Consider the following 12,214-nt stretch of genomic DNA (forward strand, 5'->3'; position numbering starts at 1 on the left):
CCCAGACTGGATGAGTCTCCCCGTGAAAGGTCGTGTCCTGTCACTGTCCCAGCTGCACATGGGATAAGGATGCCTGATGTGGCGGTCCATTCATTCCTACCCGGTGCTTGCCCTGTTCAGCGGTGCTTTGCCATGGCGGTCTTTGCCCTGTTCAGTGGTGCTTTGACATGGCGGTTCAGGACTGTTCAGCGGTGCTTTGCAATGGCGGTCTTTGCCCTGTTCAGCAGTGCTTTGACATGGCGGGTTCAGGACTATTCAGTGGTGCTTTGCCATGGCGGTTTTTGCCCTGTTCAGCGGTGCTTTGACATGGCGGTTCAGGACCGTTCAGCAGTGCTTTGCCATAGCGGTCTTTGCCCTGTTCAGCGGTGCTTTGCCATGGCGGTCTTTGCCCTGTTCAGCGGGGCTTTGACATGGCGGTTCAGGACTGTTCAGCGGTGCTTTGCCATGGCGGTCTTTGCCATGTTTAGCGGTGCTTTGACATGGCGGTTCTGATAAGGACATTGGTGTGTGGCATGACGTTCTCTACACTGGACATTGGTGTGTGGCATGACGTCTTCTACACTGGACATTGGTGTGTGGCATGACGTTCTCTACACTGGACATTGGTGTGTGGCATGACGTTTCCTCATTGCCCAGCGGGGCTGTGGCAGCCGGGGCCCTCCAGGGCACTGACTCCGGTGGTGGTCTCCTGACCAGTGACGATACTTGGGCCCTCCTGGGCACTGACTCCGGCGGTGGTCTCCTGACAAGTGACAATACTTGGGCCCTCCTGGGCACTGACTCCGGCGGTGGCAGTGGTCTCCTGACCAGTGACAATACTTGGGCCTTCCTGGGCTGTGACTCTGGCGGTGGTCTCTGGACCAGTGACGATACTTGGGCCCTCCTGGGCTGTGACTCTGGCGGTGGTCTCCTGACCAGTGACGATACTTGGGCCCTCCTGGGCACTGACTCCGGCGGTGGTCTCCTGACCAGTGACGATACTTGTGCCCTCCTGGGCTGTGACTCTGGCGGTGGTCTCTGGACCAGTGACGATACTTGGGCCCTCCTGGGCTGTGACTCTGGCGGTGGTCTCCTGACCAGTGACGATACTTGGGCCCTCCTGGGCTGTGACTCTGGCGGTGGTCTCTGGACCAGTAACAATACTTGGGCCCTCCTGGGCTGTGACTCTGGCGGTGGTCTCTGGACCAGTGATGATACTTGTGCCCTCCTGGGCAATGACTCCGGCGGTGGCGGTGGTCTCCTGACCAGTGACGATTCTTGGGCCCTCCTGGGCTGTGACTCTGGCGGTGGTCTCCTGACCAGTGACGATACTTGGGCCCTCCTGGGCTGTGACTCTGGCGGTGGTCTCTGGACCAGTGACGACGGTGCTGGCGGTTGTGTCTCGACCGCCGGAAATGATGGCGCACTTCTCCACCGTGACACTCACAACAGGCTGGGCAGACTTCCTCTGGCCCTTCCCCACCTTTGGTGGAGTCACAGCTGACTCTCCAATCCCCTTGGAATCCATGTCAGTTGTTTTCCCACCAGGAGTCTTAACACGGTCCCGTCGTCCACTCTCCAATTTTAGAGCCTTTACAGGGGGTGGGCTGCCAGTGCCTTGGCTCCGGGTCCTACTGCCTGCCCTGGTGGCCGGTGCACTCCACAAACCTTGAACAGGCACCACTGGTATTGAGGGCTTTTTGGCTGAGGCGCTACGATGGGACTGATGAATTGGAGGGTGGGGTAGGGGCAAAAAGGTCAACTTTACAGAGGGACAGTTTCTGACGAACACTGGGATGGGTAGCTGGAGGGGATCTGGGAGTGGAGGAAGAGGAGGTGGTTGTCGGAGGTGTCACTTTAGCTGTTTTGGGTGCAGGTGCAGGTACTGGAGGCTGTCGTGAGGTGGATGGATGTTGGGTGAGTGATTGCCGGCGTTTGTGTACTTTGGGAGGGGGCGTCACAGACACACTAGGAGAGGACACAGGGGACGTGTAAATGGCAGTGGAGGTGGTGAGTGCAGGTGAGCGGCTTGTGGTGCTGGGTGTCCTCGTGCAATTCATGGTGCCTGTAGATGTGGTGCATGCAGGTGTGTGTGTAGACGAGACTGGGAGGGAGGAGGGAGAAGAGGAGGAGGGGGACACAGTGGAGGCAGTGGATGTTTCTGTGTCTGTATGTGGGTGAGGCTTGCGTGAGTGCCTGTGGTGTGTGTGGTGCTATGTTTGCTTGAGCTACTTGTGTGTGTTGACTTGTGTGCATGCTGGTCTGTAGGTGTGCTTGGGATGGGCTGGGGTACAGGAGATTGGGTCTGGGTGGAGGAAGTTGGAGGGGGGAGGCTAGATACAGGGACAATGGCTGCCATCAGTGCTGAGGCCAGAGATTGCAGGGTTCGCTGAAGGACAGCCTGACCAGAATGAATGCCCTCCAGGAATGCATTACCGTGTTGCAACTCTCGTTCTACACCCTGGATGGCATTCACAATGGTAGACTGCCCAACAGTGAGTGACCTGAGGAGGTCAATGGCCTCCTCACTGAGGGCAGCAGGGGTGACTGGGGCAGGGCCTGAGGTGCCTGGGATGAAGGTGATGCCCACCCTCCTGGGTGAGCGGGCACGGGGCGAACGCTGAGGGGCTGCTGGGAGGACGGGGCTGGTAGGGGAGGTGGCGGCTGTACCTGTAGAGGTGGGGGGCACAGATGGTGCCGCCACCACAAGGGAGCCCACATCGTCGAACGAGTCTGTGTCGCTGCTTGGTGATCCGGTGGCTGACGTGAAGCTCCCCTCGCCCTCCGTCCCACTGGTGCATTCAGAGTCCGTGGTGTGGCCCTCCATGGCCATGTGGGATGCAGCTCCCTCGTGCTCCGGTGCCACTGTACCTCCGCCTGTTGATGCTGATGTACAAAAGGACAGGGAGAGCAGAAAAAGGGGGGGGAGACAGAAGAAAGAGAGTTTTAGTGCATGGCATACCGCTACCGTTGGCGGAGAAGACAAACGCAGCAGCCCCCTGCATTACGCCGTGCTCGTGCCCTCTGCACATGCAATTTCTGGGATATGGTCTATATGGCAATGGTGGACATCTGTGCACATGGATGCCACAGGGGCAACTATACCTTGACTTGGCACTCTGCTGAGGTGGGGTAGAGTGCCACATGGCCTACATTACGGAGGGGCCTTGCCTACCTAACTCGCCCTGGCCTAGGGACACCCACAGCCCACCTCCCCCACCCAGACACCTCCACTGCACGCAAAGTCCACAGAATGAGAGTGTACCCACCCCCTTGTGTCTGCTGTGATGCCCTCAAGCGCCCATCCAACTCCGGGTAGGCCACCGCCAGGATCCGGAACATCAGGGGGGTCATGGTGCGACGGGCACCCCTCCCACGTTGGGAGGCCATCCCCAGCTGAGCCTCCGCCGTCTTCTTGCTGCAGCGGCAAATGTCCTCCCATCTCTTACGGCAGTGGGTTCCCCGTCTCTGGTGGGCCTCCAGGGTCCGGACCTCCTTGGCGATGGCACGCCGGATGTCCCTCTTCTGGTGGGCGCAAACCTACATGACATGCACAAGGGAAGAGGAACAGTCATTACCAACTGCACCGTCGTTGTGAGTGGCCCCCTCCCTACTCTGGCCATTTGGCCCATTCATTCACATGCATTAATGTTCTATGAACTCTGCCCCCTTCCCTCTTCCAACCAGCCCTCGCCACCCAGGCCTAGCCCATACAACGTGCTCCCTGTGTACTAACCTGTTGGTCTGGAGGACCGTAGAGTAGCGTGTACTGGGGGAGGACCCCGTCTACCACTCCTGTGCAGTGAAGGCAGGGGCCCTTTCCCCAGACGCAACAGCCATCGTCGCTTCCAGACCGAGGTCACAGCAGCACTTGCAGTGTAGGTCCTCTCCTGTCGAAGGTCAGATATCTAGTGATTGAACAGATTGAAAATGGCGGTGACGTCCGCGTCGGTGACGTCCGCGGCAGTGCGCATCATCACCGCCAGCGCACCTGTTCATTGGCTCCTGGGACCCATTGCGTCCAATGTTAACCAATGCAGCATTGCGCCGCGGTCTACGACCGCCTACTGCGACGGTGTGCAACGCCAGTGCAGTTACCCCACAATCCCATTGTTCCACTTTAGAGGTCAGGCAGCTGCCGTTTCAGGGGCCCACATGGTTTCATTTACTACACGTCACACACAGCTAGGCCTACACTCAACACACATACAGGAAGGGTTTTGTGAGTGGTGTAGTCTTGTGTTTAACTGTGGGTAAATACCTGGAGGAATAATGACTGGTTCTTCGCTGTTGTCCTTCGTAGGCACCGTCAGCTGGGACATATGAGAAGATGGCGGAATACTCCAGTGTACCGACCGCTGGTGGACCTGTTGACAATGGAAGAGCGACATGTCATCGTAACCTACCGGTTTGACCGTCCAACAATCCAGGAACTATGTACCCAGTTGGAGCCAGACGTGATGTCACCAATCCGCCATCCGACTGGAATCCCCCCTCACGTGCAGGTGCTGTCAGTGCTCCATTTCCTTGCAAATGGGTCTTTTCAGACAACTGTGGCCATGGCATCAGGGATGTCCCAGCCTATGTTTTCAAACGTGTTGTCCAGAGTGTTGTCTGCCCTGCTGAAACACGTAAGGAGATACATCATTTTCCCTCAGGTGGAGGATTTGCCTACAGTGAAAGGTGACTTCTATGCCCTTGGACATATCCCCAACATCATAGGTGCTATTGATGGGACCCATGTAGCTCTGGTCCCCCCCCCCACAGGAGTGAACAGGTGTACAGGAACCGGAAGAGTTATCATTCCATGAATGTACAGATGGTCTGTTTGGCAGACCAGTACATCTCCCAGGTAAATGCTATGTTCCCTGGCTCAGTGCATGACTCCTACATCCTGCGGAATAGCAGCATCCCTGATATGATGGGTCAACTCCAGAGGCACCGTGTATGGCTATTGGGGGTCTCTGGTTACCCCAACCTGTCATGGCTATTGACCCCAGTGAGGAATCCCAGAACCAGGGCAGAGGAACGGTACAATGAGGCCCATGGGCAGACTAGGAGGGTGATCGAACGCACCTTCGGCCTCCTGAAGGCCAGGTTCAGGTGCCTCCATATCACAGGTGGATCCCTATTCTACTCACCGAAGAAGGTGTGCGACATCATCATCGCCTGCTCCATGCTCCATAATTTGGCTTTGCGACGCCAGGTGCCTTTTCTGCAGGAGGATGATCCCGATGACGGTGTTGTAGCAGCTGTGGAGTCTGTGGAGCCTGTGGACAGTGATGAGGATGAAGCTGAGGAAGAAGACAACGACAACAGGGAGTCAGTCATACAGCAATATTTCCAGTGAGACACAGGTGAGAACATTTTCATTTTTAGCATTACATTAACTTTCACACGTCTACCTCTATCCTGTTTCTCGATTTAAATCACTATTTGGTAACTGAGTTGTAGCCTTCCATTACGGTTTCACAGGTGTGGTTACCTACGTGTCAAGTGCTTGCATCCTTCAAGGGCTTGTGATGTGTGACATAGGTATGTTAGCTTTACAATGGTAAACCCATTATGACACTGTCATTGATAATACATTTTTACTAAATCACAGACTGACTCCAGATTGTTTTGTGTTTCAAGGGTGTTTATTGAAGTGCTCAGAAATGGGAGGGGGTTGTAAAATGAGGATGGGTGATGGCGGAGGAATGTCCATGGCAGAGTCCAATCTATTAGTCTCACAGGTGCACTGCCCATCTGGGCATAGGAAGTGGAGCTGGTGCAGTTTAAGTATGGACAGGGTAACAAAGTGGGACAGTGGGAGGACAATCAGGGTGGTCTCATTTCCTGGCGGGGGTCTTGCCATCTTGCTCTGTCCTGTTCCTGGATCTCAGGGACCGCTTGTGTGGTGGTTGTCCGTCTGCAGGGGGTGGGGTGCTGGTGTGGTGGTCCTGTGGCGGGGCGTCCTGTCCACTAGCGCCGGCGGAGGTGGTGGGCAGTTCATCTTCCTGGCTAGTGTCAGGGGCCCCTTGGAGTGCCACAGTGTCCCTCATGGTCTGCTGTATGTCCTTCAACACCCCAATGATGGTGCCCAGGGCGGAGCTGATGGTCCTGAGCTCCTCCCTGAACCCCAAATACAGTTCGTCCTGCAGGCGCAGGGTCTCCTGCAACTTGTCCAGGACCGTCGCCATCGTCTCCTGGGAGTGGTGGTATGCTCCCATGATGGAGGATAGGGCCTCGTGGAGAGTGGGTTCCCTTGGCCTGTCCACCCCCTGTCACACAGCAGCCCTCCCAGTTCCCCTGTGTTCCTGTGCCTCCGTCCCCTGGACCGTGTGCCCACTACCACTGCCCCCAGGTCCCTGTTGTTGCTGGGGTGGTGGGTTAGCCTGGGTGCCCTGTAGTGGTGGACACACCGCTGATGGACCTGTCCTGGGTAGGGAGGTTTGGGCTCGCTGGGTGGGTGCTGTGTTGGTGTTACCAGAGGGTGGAAGGTCGGTGTTGGGCTGTGCCTGTGCAAGGGGAACCAACTGTCCCGAGGCCCACGATGGTCCGGGTTGGTCATCAGGATCCAGTAGGGCAGAGCTGCTCTCGTCACTGTGGGCCTCTTCTGGGGGTGGAGTGGTGTTGTCTGGACCCTCTGGTGTGGTGACGGTCCTTCGGGTTCCTGCAGGGGCATAAGAGCTAGATTATTGCATGTGTGTGTGTAATGGTGTGCAATGGGTGGGTGTTTGTGTACCCCAGTGCAAGCATTCCTGTGTGTGGGGTTGTGTGGTGATGGTTGGGGGGGTGTACTGGGTATGTGCAGTGGGCATGCTTTAGTGAGGGGTGTCCATGCTTAGTTGTGTCATGCAGGGCTTGGTGTTGGGATGGGTGGTTTGTGTCATGGGTACATTAGTGAGGAGTTGTAATGATAGGGGAGGGGGTGAGGGAGGGGGTGTGTGATAACATGCAGGTAGGGTGGGGGATATGATAGTTAAGAATTGACTTACCAGTGTCCCATCCTCCACCGACTCCTGCGAGGCCCTCAGGATGCAAGATGGTTAAGACTTGCTCCTCCCATGTTGTTAGTTGTGGAGGAGGAGGTGGGGGTCCGCCGCCAGTCAGCTGTACCGCGATGTTGTGCCTCGAGACTCCATCTTCCTGGCTATTGATGTGTGCTGTACCTGTGAGTCAAATAGCTGTGGCTCTACCCGGACGATTTCCTCCACCATGACCCTGAGCTCCTCTTCGGAGAAGCGGGGGTGTCTTTGGCGTGACATGGGGTGGTGTGGGTGATGTGTGGGGTGGTGTATGTGGTGATGGTTGTGGCGAGTGTAGTGGTGTGTGGTGTTTTGTGTGTGGATGTTGTGTGGGTGATGGTGTTGTGTGCCTATGTGTTGTGGGGTTGTCTATTCTGTGCTCTCTCTCTGTCGCCTTTGTCTCGTATTTTTTGTCATAGGGGTTTGTGGGTGATGTGGGTGTGTGTTTTATATTGTATTGGGTGTGTGGGTGTGTTGTTTGTATGTGTGTCAGGTGTGTTTATTTGGAATTGTCCAATGTGGTGGTGTTTTGTATATGTGTATGTATTTTGAGCGCAGCGGTGTGTACCTCCAATGGTATACCGCGGTTGAAAGACCGCTGCGTGGATTCGTGGGTCGTAATAGCATGGGCGTGTTTCTGTTGGCGTGGAGGTGGAGGATTTGTTTCCGCCAGTTTATCACTGACCTTTGGTGTGGCGGTCTTGTGTGGGTGTCTAAATTTCGGTGGATTCCAAGATGTGTGTCATAATAGCTGTGGCGGAATGCCGCCGCCGCGGCGGTGTATTGGTGGTCTTCTGCACGCCGGTAAGCGCCTTTTACCGCCAATGTTGTAATGACCCCCAGAGTTTCTAAAACCTTGGGGTGAGCCATGGACTCCTAATAGACCATCAAGGACCTTCTGGAAGAAGATCCAGAAGTTTGGAGAACTTTTGGTAAAAAGCTCCATAAAGGGACTGACCCGACGTCATGAGTCAAGCTGGCTTACGTCGACCACGGCCCAGCCTGGCTTGCAGGTTTGTCCTGCTGAAAAGCTCTGGCCCCCGATACTTCCAGGATTTAACCGGGGGCTACTGGAAAGGCAATATGACGACATTGATTTGAAATCCACTTGCTGTGGAGGGTCGTCTGACGGCAGAGAGAAAAAGCTCTGAAAAAGTGTCAAAGTCCGAATGTAAAAAGTAAACCGTGACTTCCCGTGCAGCATATCTTAGCAGTGATCCAGGGACGTCGGAAAATTATTCAGCTATGGCCTGGACGAAGATTTCCATCCTGAAAAATTGAAGTCCGAAGGTAGAATTCTTCACAGAGGTCTCTGGCAACGCATATCCGAAGAGGGCTCGAGGGAGGTCGGATCGGATTGGTGACTTTGTCCTGCTGAAGAAAATCTTCAATAAAAAGACTAAGGCCCAGATTTATGCTTTTTGCCGCAAAATTGCACTAACACAGTTTTGCGGCAAAAAGTTTATCTCCAGCTTGCGTCCTTTAACAACACCATCCTGGTGCAATATTTATTGAATGGCGCAAGCCAGCGCTAAACGTGGGCTAGCGTCTTCAAGAAAGAAGCTAGCCAGTTAGGGCCCCCGATGGCACTTTAAGAAACCATTAAAAAAATATTCACCAATGCTTACCCTACTTACCTGGGATGGGGTCCCCCATTTTCTGCTGTGGGTAGGGTTGTTCCTGGGGATTGGGGAGAGCATCTGTGGACCCATTCCAGGGTGTTTAACCATGGAAAAGGGTCCACAGGTCCCCTAATGCCTGGTCTGACCCAGGCGTTGAATAATGGTGCAATATTTAGCCCCTCCTCCCACCCGTGCGGCATCTTAGCACGGGGGAGAAATATGGAGCTATGGGGATAGCATCATTTTTTAGATGGGAACGCCTACCTTGCATCTCATTGACGCAAGGTAGGTTCACACATCCAAAAAATTGTGCTAAGTCCAATATTTTGACACTAGACGTGTCTAGCGTCAAAATATAAATATGGCGTTAAGTTTGCACTGAATTTGCATTAAAAAAATGACAGTCTCTGAGGTGGGGAACTTGACCACTGGTTCTAGAGGGGGCTCCATGCCCATTTTCCTTTGCTGGGGAGTGCAAGGTCACAGTCTCTGAAGTGGGGAACTTGCCTACTGGTTCTGGAGGGGGCTAGTTGTACAACAATCCCTGGAGGGTGGGCTACATGCCCTCTGCTGGAGGTGAGGACTGCTGTGTCCCAGCTGGAGGTGAGGGCTGCTGTGTCTCAGCTGGAGGAGAGGGCTGCTGTGTCCCAGCTGGAGGTGAGGACTGCTGTGTCTCAGCTGGAGGTGAGGGCTGCTGTGTTCCAGCTGAAGGTTAGGCTGCTGTGGCCCAGCTGGAGGTGAGGGCTGCTGTGCCTCACCTGGAGGTGAGGGCTCCTTGCCCACTGCTGTTGGAGGTGAAACCCTGACAGCCTCTGCTAGAGGTGAGGGATCCTTGGCCATTGGTGTTGGAGGGGAAACCCTGCCAGCCTCTGCTGGAGGTGAGGGCTCCTTGCCCACTGCTGTTGGAGGGGGCCTCTTGCCTCTTAGTTGGTGGAGTGAGAGCCTTCTCTTTCTTGGGTGGTGGAGTGGGATCCTTCCCTTTTCTGGGTGGTGGAGTGGGATCCTTCCCTTTCTTGGGTGGTGGAGTGGGATCCTTCTCTTTCTTGCCTCTACGACTGGGAGGTGCCTCCACTGTCTCTGTGGACTCTTTGCCTGTGGTGCTGGGCTGGGTCGGTGTGACCTTGCTCCTACTGGCAGGACAGGGGGGTGGAGGGGGAGGGAAGAGGACAAGTTGGGCAAGGAAAAGTTTCTTAGGGATGTTGGGGTGGGAGGAGGGAGGAGAAATGGGACTGGAGGATGAGGGGGTGGCAGTTGGAGGTGTATGTCAGCTGGACTTGGGTGCAGGTGTATGGATAGTGTGCTGATGTGAGGTGGATGGCTGTTGGGAGTGTGAGTGCGTGCGTTTGTGTCTCCTAGGGGGCAGACAGGGTGGGAGAGGACAAAGGGGATACGTGGATGGATGTTGTGAAGGTGTCTGCAAGTGAGGGGTGTGTGCTGCTTGTTGTGTGATGGTGGTGGTGGCTGTAGATGCAGTGCAAGCAGGTGTGAGTGCAGATGTGACTGTGAGGGAGGAGGAGGAGGAAGAGGAGGAGAAGGGAGAGACAGTGGAGGCAGTGGATGTTTTTGTGTGAGCAACTGTCTGTTGTTTGTGTGAGTGCTTGTGGCCTGATGTTTGCTGCCTGTTTTTGTCTGTGCCACTCTTGTGTGATGTTTTGTGTGAATGCTTTTCTGTATGTGTGCATGGGTTGGGGTTGAGGAGACTGGGATTGGGAAGTGGTAATTGGAGGGGGGGCGGTAGGAACAGGGACAATGGTTGCTATCCGAGTGGAGGCCAGAGCGTGAAACGATCTCTGTTGGGCCACCAGTCCACCGTGGATGCCCTCCAGGAATGCATTGCATTGCTGCATCTGGGATGCCAGCCCCTGGATGGCATTCACAATGGTTGACTGCCCTACAGAGATGGATCTCAGGAGGTCAATAGCTTCCTCACTGAGGGCATCAGGGCTCACTGGGGCAGGGCCTGAGGTGCCTGGCATGAAGGAGATGCCCATCCTCCTGGGTGAGCAGGAATGGGCAACTCAGTGAGGGGCTACTGGGAGGGCAGTGCTGGTACAAGGTGGCGGCTGTACCTGTAGCTGGGATGGTCACAGAGGTGTCCACCACCGCCAGGGAGCTCCATCGGAGGAGGAATCACAGTCAGTGTTGTCACCTCCTGTCTCTGCTGTGGTGCTCCCCTCGCCCTCCATCCCACTGGTTCCCTCGGCGTTGGTGGACACTGCCTCCTGGGTCCTGTGGTAGGCAGCTTTCTCTGTCGCTGGTGCCCTCCGCCAGATGATGCTAATGCACACGTGGACAGGATGAAAGAAGAAAAAAGGGGGGGAGAGAAAAGGAGCACTGGCTCATTTACAGCACCAACACCAGAGATGGCATACACATTACCATCACACACAGGGATCAGGATTGAGCACCATGCATCGCACTGGCATTCCATTGGCTAGGTACCACAGCAAGATGAGAGCCAATCACCTCCAACTGCAACCCTCCTAGTACCCACTAAGCCCTGTCTGACATGGAATGCAACCTAGCTAGGTTACCAGATTTTGCAATACACCCATTACCTTTGAGGTGGATCATGCTGCAATGTCTGACCTGGCATAAAGGGGCACCCACTAACTGACACCCACCACCAGAATTCTATGCCACCTACCAATTAAAGTTGTAACACCCACTGTATTCACCCCCTTGTGGCTGCTGTGATGCCCTCAAGGGCCCATCCAGTTCTGGGTAGGCCACTGCCAGTATGTAGGCCATTAGGTGGGTCAGGTTCTGATGGGCACCCCGCCCTCGTTGGGAGGCCATCCCCAGCTGGGCCTCCGCGGTCTTCCGGGCCCAGCATCTCAGGTCCTCCCACCTTTTCCTACAGTGGATGCTCCCCAGGGCCCGCACGTCCTTGGAGATGGCACGCCACAATCCCTTCTTCTGATGGGCGCTGACCTGCAGAGGAAACACAGACAGGTGGACACCATTACACATACAATCCAGCCTTCACACATATGGCCCACAAATACTATTTCCATCTCCAGTGGCACACACACCACCTGGCGCCAACCATGTACACTATCACCAGACATGCCACCCCCCAAATGACACAATGCTTGCACACACATCTCCATGCAACCTTGTCACATGCATTGTGCCCAAGGTGTACTCACCTGTTGGTCTGGAGGCCCATACAGCTGTCCATACTGGGGTAGGACCCCATCCACCAAGCGCTCCAACTCATCAGAGTTGAAGGAAGGGGCCCTTTCCCTGGTCAATTGGGCCATGGCAGGATTCAGACACAGGTCACAGCAGCACATGCAGTGGAGGTGTTGTCCTATGGAAAGTTAGGAATAAAGTGAGATAATAGATAGAAAATGGCAGTCCCGTCTGCAGCGGTGTACTCCGTCACCTCTGCCGGTGATCCCCATTGGCCACTGTACTCCAAGGAGCCCCATATTAGCCAATGAGGAATAGAACAGCGGTGAAAGACTGCCTTCTACCATAATGCCCAACGTCGGCAGAGTTACCTCAGTTCCACCTGTCCCTACATACAGGAAAGGCATTTGCCATTTTATGGTGGTGGACAACATTCAGATAATCGAGAACTGCGTCATTGCCATG

Source organism: Pleurodeles waltl, chromosome 5 (assembly GCF_031143425.1).
Source record: "Pleurodeles waltl isolate 20211129_DDA chromosome 5, aPleWal1.hap1.20221129, whole genome shotgun sequence".
NCBI lineage: Eukaryota > Metazoa > Chordata > Amphibia > Caudata > Salamandridae > Pleurodeles > Pleurodeles waltl.